Source organism: Mastigoproctus giganteus, chromosome 3, assembly GCF_048544385.1.
Source record: "Mastigoproctus giganteus isolate SK-2022 chromosome 3, ASM4854438v1, whole genome shotgun sequence".
NCBI classification, from domain to species: domain Eukaryota; kingdom Metazoa; phylum Arthropoda; class Arachnida; order Uropygi; family Thelyphonidae; genus Mastigoproctus; species Mastigoproctus giganteus.
Window position 1 is genome coordinate 206284721 of NC_143577.1, and position 12386 is coordinate 206297106.

Genomic DNA, 12386 nt, shown 5'->3' on the forward strand with positions numbered 1-12386 from the left:
TACAAATGAATATTGAAAACCTTACACCAAAAAAAGCTTAAAAACAAATGTAGTACAGCAATGGAATTTCAATTACTAGTAATTAAAATTTATATCCCTCAAAAGCCTAAACACTTAACTCATTTAACAGATTAATTATTCGAATATGAATAACTCAAGGAATATCTGCACATGATAAAATTACCTAGTAATTTATCTTGTACAGATAATTTATGGTAATTTAATTTAGGTAATTTAAAGTCAACTTTTCAATTATATTATATAAACATCAATCTTTGTACTTTCATCAATGCAAAATCATTAATAGTGATATTTGCATAATTTAAATTTAAAGTTTATATTAAATTAACTGCTACCAGACAAATCCTACCCTGTACATGTATTCTTTGAGTTAAGCGATTAATGTTTCTGGAATTCATTGTGTGAAGTAGTAGTAGTAGTGGCATGTGATGCAAGAAAGTGAATGTGAGCTTATGCGGCATCAGCCAAAAAAAAAAAAAAAACCACACCATTTCCTCCAAATGCCTGTCCAGTTCCTCCTTAAATTATTCAACCTATCAACTTCCACAATGACAGATGGAAGTTTGTTCCAGCAGTTAACCACCCGCTGGCTAAAGGCAAATTTCCACAAATCTATTCTACATATGTCCTTTCTTAATTTGAATTTATACCGCCTTAGGTTCGTAATCTGAACATGTGGAAGGATCCCATCAGAATTCAGCGTGCTCAACCCATTCAAGGCCTTATACACCTAGATTAGACCACCACGCAGGTGCCTAGTCTCCAGCCACTGCAATTTGCAGAACTTAAGCCTCTCTTGGTAAGAGGATCCCTTCATTCCCCTCACCAATCTTGTTACCCTTCTCTGTACACGCTCAAGCAAATCTACATCCTTCCTAAAATGATGCCTCCAGACCTGTACGCAGTACTCAAGGCATGGCCTGACCATTGCCTTATACAGAGGAACAATCACCTCCTTTTCCCTGCTAGCAAAATTCCCATATATCATTGACAAAACCCCATGACCTGCCCTGGCAGCCTATCTGCATTGCTCAGAAAACTTCATATCTGACTGCACGATTACTCCCAGGTCTTTTTCATTTTCTACCACCTTCAGTGTAGTACCACACAGTTGGTACATTTCTCTGGGGTTACTTCTACCCATATGCAGTACTTTGCATTTGTCAAGGTTAAACTTCAGTTGCCACTTCTTAGCCCATCTGCCCAAATTATCTAGATCCTGTTGCAGTAGCACACTGCCATTGCTGTCATCAACAACTCTGCCAACCTTTGTATCATCTGCAAACTTCGACATTAAGCCTGATATACCTTCATCAATATCATTGATAAATATACAAAACAACAGTGGACCCAACACCGAACCCTGTGGGACTCCACTAATAACATTAATCCACGAAGAGCAGCACCCATTGATTACCACCTTCTGTCTTCTCCCACTCAACCATCCTTTTATCCATTGTAGCAACTTACCCTTAACACCATTCTGCTCCAATTTGTACAATAGTCTTCCATGCGCAACAGTGTCAAAAGCTTTCCTGAAATCCAAATATATGATATCAAAATTATTTTTTGCATCCAGTTCCTTTGTAACCACATCATAATATCCTATCAAATTTGTCAGATTTTCCCTTAACAAACCCATGCTGTGTCTGAATTACTGCTGCAGTCTTGTCTAGATGATCCTGCAATGCATCTTTAACCAGTGACTCCATTATTTTACCCGGAACAGAAGTTAAACTAACTGGTCTGTAATTACTCGTGTCACCCTTCAATCCCCCTTTGTGAATTGGGGATACATTTGCACATCTCCAGTTCGTGGGAACCTCCCCTGAGTCCAAGGATGCTCTCATAATTATGGCTAAGGGTTTGCTTAGTTGCTCTGCCGCCTCCTTTAATATAACTGGATAGATCCCATCCACCCCAGGTGCTTTAGCATTAGCATTAGCATTAGTAGAGGCATTTGATGCAAGAAAGCAAGCTTATGCAGTATCAGCCAAAAAAAAAAAAAAAAACCCACTTCCACTTCACCCCTCTGTTCGTTCAAAATACCTGTCCAGCTGAGCCTTAAACTTATTTAGGCTATCAACCTCCACCACAAGGGATGGCAGTCTGTTCCACCAACCAACCACCCGCTGGCTAAAGGCAAATTTCCGCACGTCTATCCTACATCTGTCTTTCCTCAATTTGAATTTATGCCCTCTCAGGTGATTATTCTGAGCTAGAGGAAGAATCCCATCAGCATTGAGCATGCTTAAACCATTCAAGGCTTTATACACCTCTATCAGATCACCTCGCTGGTGCCTAGTCTCCAGACACTGTAATTTGCAAAACTTAAGCCGTTCTTCGTAAGAGCACCCCTTTGTTCCATTCACTAATCTTGTTGCCCTTCTCTGTACTCGTTCCAGCAGCTCTACATCCTTCTTGAAATGAGGCCTCCAGACCTGTATACAGTACTCTAGGTGTGGCCTGACCATCGCCTTATACAATGGAATAATCACCTCCTTATCCCTGCTGGAAAAATTCCTGTATATCATTGACAATACTCCATGAGCTACTCTTGCAGCCCATCTGCACTGCTCAGAGAACTTCATATCTGCCTGCACAACCACCCCCAAGTCCCTTTCATTCTCTACCACTGTCAGTGTTGTACCACAGAGTTGATACGTTGCTCTGGGGTTGCTGTTTCCCATGTGTAGTACTTTACATTTGTCAATGTTAAACTTCATTTGCCACCTCTCAGCCCATCTGCTCAACCTTTCCAGATCCTGTTGCAGCAGCATAGTGTCAGTAGTGTCCTTGACAACCCTGCCAACCTTTGTATCGTCTGCAAACTTGGACATTAATCCCGATATACCATCATCAATATCATTTATAAATACAGAAAACAATAATGGACCCAACACTGAGCCCTGAGGGACTCCACTAATAACATCAGTCCACGATGAGCAGTGTCCATTGATTACCACTCTCTGTCTTCTCCCCCTCAACCACCCCTTTATCCATAGCAGTAATTTGCCTCCAATGTCACACTGCTCCAATTTGTGTAGCAGTCTTCCATGTGCAACAGTATCAAAAGCCTTTCTAAGATCCAAGTATATAATATCAAAGTTATTCCCTGCATCCAGTTCTTTTGTGACTGCATCATAGTATCCAATCAAGTTGGTCAGGCAAGACTTCCCCTTAACAAAACCATGCTGTGTCTGAGCTATAACTGAAGTCTTGTCTAAATGATCCTGCAGTGCTTCTTTAACCAGTGCCTCCATTAATTTTCCTGGAACAGAAGTTAAGCTCACAGGTCTATAATTACTTGTGTCAGCCTTTGATCCTCCTTTGTGAATTGGGGTCACATTTGCACATTTCCAGTCTATGGGTACCTCCCCTGAGTCCAAGGAAGCTCTCATAATTATGGCTAAGGGTTTGCTTACTTCCTTTGCTGCCTCCTTTAATATAACTGGATAGATCCCATCCACCCCGGGTGCCTTTCTTGTGTTTATCTTCAACAGTTTCTCCTCCACTTTACTCCCAGTTATTTCAAGATTCTGTAACTTACTGCTAGAGTTGAATACACCTCTGGCATTCCCCTCGCTGAATAACTCCTCATGTGTGAATGTCGATGCAAAATATTCATTTAGTTTGTTAGCTACCTGAGCAGGATCATCAACACTTGACCCATCAATATCAAGAGGACCAATCTGATTCATCCCTCTCCTACTAGAGTTTACATAAGTAAAGAACTCTTTGCTGTTTTTCTTTGCATCCCTTGCCAAGGATTTCTCGTAATCTGCCTTCGCCTGCCTAACCTCCTTTGTAACTTGGTTGCATATCAACTTGTATCTATCATAGGCTTCTGTGTCATGTGTTAATTTGTAAGTATCCCATGCATTTTTCTTCTCTGCCATATGCCTCATTAGTTCATCTGACATCCATTTTGGCCTAAACCTTGAACAATATTTCTTAGTTGGTATGTAAAGCCTAGTAGCTTCCAAGATAAGTTCTTTGAATGCTTCCCATTTTGAATTTGCTGTTGGTAACATCATCAGTTGGTCCCACTGTATAGAATTTAAATACTGTCTCAGTCCATCGTAGTCGCCTTTACGGAAGCAATAACCCTTCCCTTTACCCCTAATGGTAGTTACCTCTTTGAGTAAATCCCACTTCAGCACACTGTGATCACTGCCACCTAGTGGTTCATTTATCTGCAGATTCTTAATGCATGAAGAATCACTGCTGATAATCAAATCAAGAGTATTGCTCCCTCTAGTTGCCTCCCGAACATGCTGATGTAGAAAACAATCATCCAATAAATCCACAAAAGCCCTGCTAGTGTGTGAGTATCCAGCCCCCAAATTCCAGTCAATATCTGGGAAATTAAAATCTCCCATTATAAGACACTCTGATTTACTGGCCCATTCTATTTCCCTGTACAGTTCCTTATTATACTCATCAGAGTCATTAGGCCTATAGCACACTCCTACTCTCAATTTTGATCTCCCAATGTTTATGTCACACCAAACTGACTCCACACTGCACTGTCCAGCGATGTCGACTGGCTTCACTTCCTTGGTTTTTATGTGTTTCTTAACTAATAGCATAACACCTCCCCCCTTCCTATCCTGTCTATCCTTTCTGTAGACGTTGTACTCCCCAAATTGCAGTTCCGCATCCCTTATATCTGTGTGACACCACGTCTCTGATATCCCAACAATATCTGCCTTCGATGTTTTGAGCAATACCTCAAATTCATCAAATTTATTTACTAAACTCCTAGCATTGGTGTACACGCAAGTATACCTGCACCTGTTTCTATTCTTAGCTACCCTAACACAACCCATGTGTTTACTTGTCATTAGGTTTAACTTCATTAGGCTTTTCTTATGTTTAACTTCAACAATTTTTCCTCCACTTTGCTCTCAGTTATTACAAAATCATTAAGTATCCTGCTACAATTTGATAACCTTCTGCCATTTTCAAACCTTAATAATTCCACATGTGTGAATGTAGATGCAAAATACTCATTCAGTTTGTTTGCTATCTGAGCAGGATCATCAACAGTCGAACCACTGATGTCAAGTGGACCAATCAGATTCATCCCCTTCCTTTTAGAGTTTATATAAGTAAAGAAATCCTTGCTGTTTTTCTTAGCATCTTTTGCCAAGGATTCCTTGTAATCTGCCTTAGCCTGCCTAACCTCCTTTGTGACTTGATTACAGACTAGCTTATATCTGCCACAGGCTTCTGTGTCTTATTGATTGTCTAGAAATCAATAAGCAGAGCAGAAGAATCCTTTTTTGTGAGATATAAGACAGGGCTGAGTTTTAAGGAGACTGAAATCAACAAATTAGCTTTGCTGCACTGGAAAATTACCTGGAGATCAGCATTTAAGGAAACGGTAGTAGATATTTGAGAAGTTAAAGCTGTTTGTGCAGGGCAAGGTTTCTCAAACTAGAAGGTGGAATGCAATTGTGGATTATTCAAAATTTGATACATTTTGAAGTCACTACCATTCTCCAACCAACAATATAGGGTTTTATGTACATTTTATTATGGATTATTTAAAATACAGTAAGTGTGTGTGGGGGGGGAGGGGTATAGTGATTATCTTTGCAAATTGAATTTTGATTATAATAAACACGATTCTAATAAGTGAAAATTGACAAATATTATCCACCAGCTATAAAAATAAAGATATAAAGCATGAATTTACGCTTTATTACCAATTAAACGATGCGTGAAAATTGGAAGAATTTTTTTTTATCTACAGGTTAGCAAATTAAAAATAAATTTATACTTACGCACAAAACTTAATTAATATACATAATTTTAATTAAACAACACTCTGTAATATGATTATAATTTTAAATATCACATATTTTAGATTGTTTTAAATTATCACTACAAACTCTATAGATTTTTTAATATCATATAACAGTCTATATTCAAGATCACTTGCACCAGTTTCTTCCAATGCTCTCCTCAGGACAGCTATAGCTTCACAAATTTACCATTTTGTAATTGGAATTCGTTCAGGTTCATCTTCATCCTCCTTGGACGAAATTATCAGTAACAGACTGGGCAATTTCTTCTTCTGTTAAAGCTGTAGCAACTAGTTTATAACAGATTGTACAAACAAAAAGGCCCAATAAACCGAAAACTGCAAATTGTTGTGACCCCTAGAAATGTGACCTTCAGAAATGTGCTTTAGAAAAATATCACAGAGGTGTTCAAAATTGATTCTTATAACCAAAGATGTGATTCTAATAGGCGATGAAAGTGTAGTGCATTTTATTGATTTGAATCAGTTCTTTGAAATTTGATTCTCTAAAGCAGCTGATCCTAATAACCAGTGATCACTATAACCTTACTTACTGTACTTCTATAATGAAATTCGAAGTCTTGAATTTGGTCCAGCAACTTGCGAATAGCTTGTATAATTGAAAAAACTCCCAAATATTTCTATTCACTTCTCTAAGGACTGTGTGCAAAATCATAGAGAATCAAGGTAATTGTAACTCGCATTACAGGTGAACACAATTAATTAAAAAAAAACTACACTGATTGCTAATGCCATAAAAGGCATGATTTCCCAACATAGGTACTGTTTATCTCCAAGTATCCAAATGTATGAGCTTAATTTGAAGAGAACAAAAATAAATATACTTCAGAGTTAAAAAATAGCATTCCCAATTTAAAAAGATTTTAAAAATTTTAAAAATAAATTAACAATTCTTCTTAAGGAATTCACAAATCACATGGAATTTTTTCAATTTCTTGCACATAATAACAAAGATTGCAGAATTTTGTTTTTGTTGCCATCATAGTCATTCAGCTTGATGTATGCAAAACCTGTGCCCCTGAACCTACTCCTGTTTTGTGTCATCTTTTTTCACTTTCTTATTCCAAAGGTGTTTTTCCTTTTTCTTGAAAATTTGCTCATATCCAGCCAGCTCCTAAAAAGGGTGACAAATCCCTTCCATACAATTATTGTCCCATTGCAATTACTTCTGCTCTTTCTAAAATAATGAAATAACCATATAACCACCAACTCCTATAAACTATCTGGAAATCTTTCATCTGATCAACGATCACCAGTATAGATTCCGTCCGTGTCATTCCACTGGTGATATTCTGGCTTACAGTGCCCTACCATTACTATCCGGTATCCCTCTATGGCTAGCTTAATTTCAATCCTTCTAAAACTCAGTCCTGTCTTATATCTCGCAAAAAGGATTCTTCTGCTTCTATGCTTATCTCCGACGCTTCAATTTCTAGGCAAGATCTTGGGGATTACCCTGACTTCTAATCTCTCTTGGCATAAAACACATTACAAATATTACATTCTCTGCATCTAAAAAATCTAACAATGAAGTTTGGTGATCTGTGAGTTTTGAATTGGCTTCTATAATCCCTGCTCTCTCTTTCAAAGCAGTCCGAACATGTGCTGCAACCAGTCAACATCCTTGACTGGTTGCAGCACTGGTGGACTTCCTTCTAACAATGAAGTTTGGTGGAGGCAGTGTCATGGTATGGTGCTCCTTTCGTGGTTTGGCTTGGACCCATTAGTCACGATCAACAAAACCATGAATGCTGTAATGCTGTGCAATACCAGGACACTCCAGACAATTATGCATTTCCAACACTATGGCAATACTTTGGGGAAGGCCCATACTTGTATCAGAAAAACAACGTGCCATGCAATACTGCTCGGGTCGTAACAGAGTGGTTTGAGGACATGGGTGTGGAAAAGTTGGATTGGCTAGCCCAGAGTTCTGATCTGAACCCTATCAAGCATCTGGGATGTATTGGATCATCAGGTACATGCACGTCGAGATCACCCAAACAAGGCCTGCAATAAAGTCCGAGTGGAGGAAGATATCACCTGACATTTATAAAAAGTTGGTTGAGAGTATGCTGTGAAGATTGAAGGCTGTCATAAAAGCAAAAGGTTTCAGCACAAAATATTAAATGATAAAATAAAAGCTCTTTTTTTGTCTAAAGGCAGGTGTCTGGATATTAATGGTAGGGAAGTGTACGTTACCAATCTATGGACAAATTCAATGTAAAAGTTTGGTGAAACTCTTGACTTTTCAAAGGCTTTTGATCATGTTTGGCATAAAGGTCTTCTAAATAAGCTTTCATTCTTTGGTTTGCCACTGTTCTTTGTAATTGGGTATCTAGTTTTCTCTCTGACTTCTCCCTGCATGTGATGGCAGACAGCTCTCTGTCTTCTAACTTCTCCACTAATGCTGGCGTTCCTCAACGTTCAGTTCTTTCTCCCACTCTTTCTCTTGTATATATTAATGACCTTCTTACGTTGACCAGAAATCATATCCATAGTTTTGCTGATGATAGCACATTGCATTCCACCTTCCAGTTTGAGTGAATCTTGCCCTCAAACAGTTTCAACTTCTCGAGTATCCACTGCCAAATCTTTAAACACTAATCTCCAGGCAATTCTCCAGTGGGGCAAGGATAGCTTAATTTCAATCCTTCTAAAACTCAGTCATGCATGTCATATATCTTTCAAAAAGGATTCTTCTGCTCCTATGCTTATCTCCGATGATGCTTCAATTTCTAGGCAAGATCTTGGGGATTACCCTGACTTCTAATCTCTCTTGGCATAAAGAACATTACAAATATTACATTCTCTGCATCTAAAAAAACTGGGTTTTCTCTTTTGCGCCCAGCGTTACTTTTCTTCCAAACAGTTGTTGACTCTGTAGAAATAGCAAATCCAGCCTACCATGGAATATTGTTCCCACATCTGGTATCCCCAAAACCTCTCGCAGGCTTCTAGATTCCATTCAAAAGAGGGTAGTTAGGATAATTAATGACCCATCTCTAAGAGATTCTCTCCACTCTGTCTCATAGACGTTCTGTTTCTGCTGCATGCTTTTTCTACAGATACTTCTATGGGCACTGTTCTTCTGAATTGGCTTCTATAATCCATGCTCTCTCTTTCAAACCAGTCCGAACACGTATTGCAACCAGTCAACATCCTTTTACTGTCCAAGTTCAAACTCACAGAACCAACTTTTTTCTTACACTTCTATTTATTCATTCAACTTCTATTTTCTGGAACAATCTTCCTTCATACGTATTTCCTGAAAATTACAATGTAAGTTCAAGTCTAATGTCAACAAGTATCTTCTTTCATCTTTTCAACCTTCAACCCATGCATGGTACTAAGTACTATATGTTCTGAAAAAAAAAAAAAAAAAAAAAAAAAAAAAAATTACCTATACATAACAATGGGCCTTGAAAATGAAAAAAAAAAAAATTTAGTATGGAAAACATTTATTTAACATGATATACTATAAGAGAGTAAACTAATTATAAGGAATTGTGGGAGATGCAGTTTCTTTCTTTGGCAATTTACTTTTTATTTAATTTTATTTTACTTTATTGTTTATTATTAGTTATATTTAGTAGTTTACAATAATATACCTATGTAAATCTAAGCAGACGCCATCACAGAATTTTTAGTGCAAACCCCCTAGAACACTTTCGCGAATCCCCAGGAGTTTGCAAACCACCAGTTGGGAACCACTGAGGTACAACAAAGCATTTTCCACAAAGATAGGTCTTCTGGTCAGGAAAGAGGAAATCTGTGGGTCCAAGTTTGAGGGAATAAGCAGGATGCAACAATATTTCAGTTTTTCCTAGCACATTGTGCCCTTTCCTTCTTCTAGTAAGGTGTCAGAAGTCTGGAAACCCATCTAGCAGACACTTTACTCATATGCAACTGTTGATGGATGATGTTCTCCACAGACTGTACACTAGTTTGGAGCTCTTCAGCTAGTTCTTTGATGCTAATATAACAATCTTCCAGGATTAATGCCTCAATTTTTGAAACTCTTCTGCTACAGCAGTTGCTGGGCATCCAGCAATTTCTTCACCATAAAATCAGGTTCTTCCGCATTTGAATTGTTTTTAACAATGTGCAACAACCTGGGCAGTCTTCTCCATAAACATGACCATTAATTTGCAGATTATTTTGAGTAATTTCCCTTGCAGAAAGAGGAACCGAATCACTAAACCGTATTACACTTTATCCATTGTGACACTTCATTCAGTGCTGCAAAGAAAAAAATTAAATTGTCAGATAAAAACCAAAATTTGTGTGGTTGCTACAGAGATTTCAAGGTATCAAACAAAAAAAAAAAATTATCTTTATGTCACAACTATTTCTTAGTGAATACAAATCATTTTTTTTTTTTTTTTTTTGAACCTTCTTGTATTTATATGTTCCATTGATTTTCTTGACAAAATCTGGCACATGACAGATTCTATTAGTGGAAATTTCTCTTAAGTTAATGTTTTTGGTGAATAGATTTTTCTGATTTATCAGATAATACCAGTTCAGATAACTTTACTGTAACTAGACTAGACAATCCAACAAACCAAATTGTAAATTAAACACTACAAATTCGGTTTCAATGGGTCTTACTATTTCTCCCCCCCCGCTCCACAAAAGTACTGCAAATTTGAAATTTGGTTTTAATCCAACTGTAAACAAATGTGTGTGTGTGTTTTTTTTTAAACTCCACACACGAGAGGTATTAGAACCTATAGTATTTAGTAACATGCATGGGTTAGAGGTTGAGCAGACAAAAGAAGATATCTGTTGATATTAGATTGAACTTCTGTAGACTGTAATTTTCAGGAAATACATATGAAAGAGGGTTGTTCCAGAAAACAGCAGTTGAATGAATAAACAAGGAAGATGAAAAGTTGGCTGTGTGAGTTTGAAGTTGAACAGCAAATGGATGTTGGCTGGTGGCTGCACATGTTGGAACTGTTTTCAAAGAGAGAGAAGGAATTATAGAAGCCAATTCAGAAGAACAGTGCCCATGGAAGTATCTGTAGAAAAGGCATGCAGCAGAAACAGTACATCTATGAGACAGCGAGTGGAGAGACTCTAATTAATGAGTCATTAATTAACTTAGCTGCCCTCTTCTGAATGGAATCTAGAAGCTTGAAAGAGGTTTTGGGAGCACCACCCCATATGTAGGAATAATATTCCATGGTAGGGCAGATTTCCACAGAGTGAACTGCTGTTTGGAAGAAAAGTAACACAGAGAGCAAAAGAGAAAACCAAGTTTTTTAGATGCAGAGGAAGCAATATTTGTAATGTGCTTGTGCCAAAGAAGATTAGAAGTCAGGGTAATCCCCAAAAGAGATATATCATCTCGCCTAGAAATCGGAGTGTCACCAAACATAAACATAGGAGCAGAAGAATCCGTTTTGCGAGATATAAGACAGGACTGAGTTTTAGAAGGATTGAAATCAACTAAGTTGTCTTTGCCCCACTGGAGTATTACCTGGAGATCAGCATTTAAGGAATTGATAGTAGATATTCGAGAAGTTGAAGCTGATTCAGCACGGTGAGGTTTCTTCTCAAACCGGAAAGTGGAATACAATGTGCTATCGTCAGCAAAACTATAGATAGGATTTCAGTTCAATGGAAGAAGGTCATTAATATACAAGAGGAAAAGGGTGGGGGAAAGAACTGAACCTTGGGGGATGCCAGTATTAGTGGAGAAGTTAGAAGACAGAGGGGCATCTACCATCACCCTCAGTGAGCGGTCACAGAAAACTAGATAACCAATTACAAAGAGCAGTTGGCTAACCATAAGATGGAAGCTTGTTTCAAAGACCTTTATGCCAAACTCGACCGAAAGCCTTTGAGATGTCAAAAACAACTACTTGTGTTTCATCGAATTTGTCCCTAAATAGGTAACATTAGCCAGAATATCACCAGTGGATCGACACTGACAGAATCCATTCTGGCAATCACTGATCAGACGGAAGGTTTCTAGGTAGTTTAAGAGTTGGCAGTTAATTGATTTCTCCATTACTTTAGAAAGAGTAGAAGTAATTGCAATGGGCCAATAATTGGATGACAGTGATTTGTCACCCTTTTTAGGGGCTCGCTGGATATGAGCAAATTTCCAAGCAGAAGGAAAAACACTTTAGAAAAAGAAAGTGAAAAAAGGCAGCAAAGAACAGGAGCACAGGTTTTGAGAACAAGTGGATAAATACCATCAGGACCTGGGGCTTTCTTAGCATCAAGATTCGTCAAAATCTTTCTGACAGGAGGCATTAAATGGATTGTTTTGAGAATAGTGGGAGGTGTTTTACCAAGTTCATTAATGCATGAGTTGGAAGAAAAATGGGATGCTAGCAGATCAGCTTTATCCTTGGCTGAAGTGACAATAGAACCATCTGGTTTTAAAAGAAATGAAGCAGAGATGGGCAAAAGTTGCGGCCAATAGCTTTGGGAAGAGACCAAAATGCTCGGCTACCATTGGGGCAAGAAGCAAGTTTTCTACTCTTAGCCTGTTCAAACAAAATCTATTTTGGAC

The 12386-nt window shown here is 38.1% G+C and overlaps 1 protein-coding gene across 1 annotated transcript in view; it reads right to left on the reverse strand.

Annotated features, from left to right (window-relative positions):
• The window catches only part of LOC150088628 (putative lipid scramblase CLPTM1), a 179904-nt gene that overhangs the window by 19388 nt on the left and 148130 nt on the right, over positions 1-12386 (reverse strand). The gene's annotated exons all lie outside the window — the stretch shown is intronic.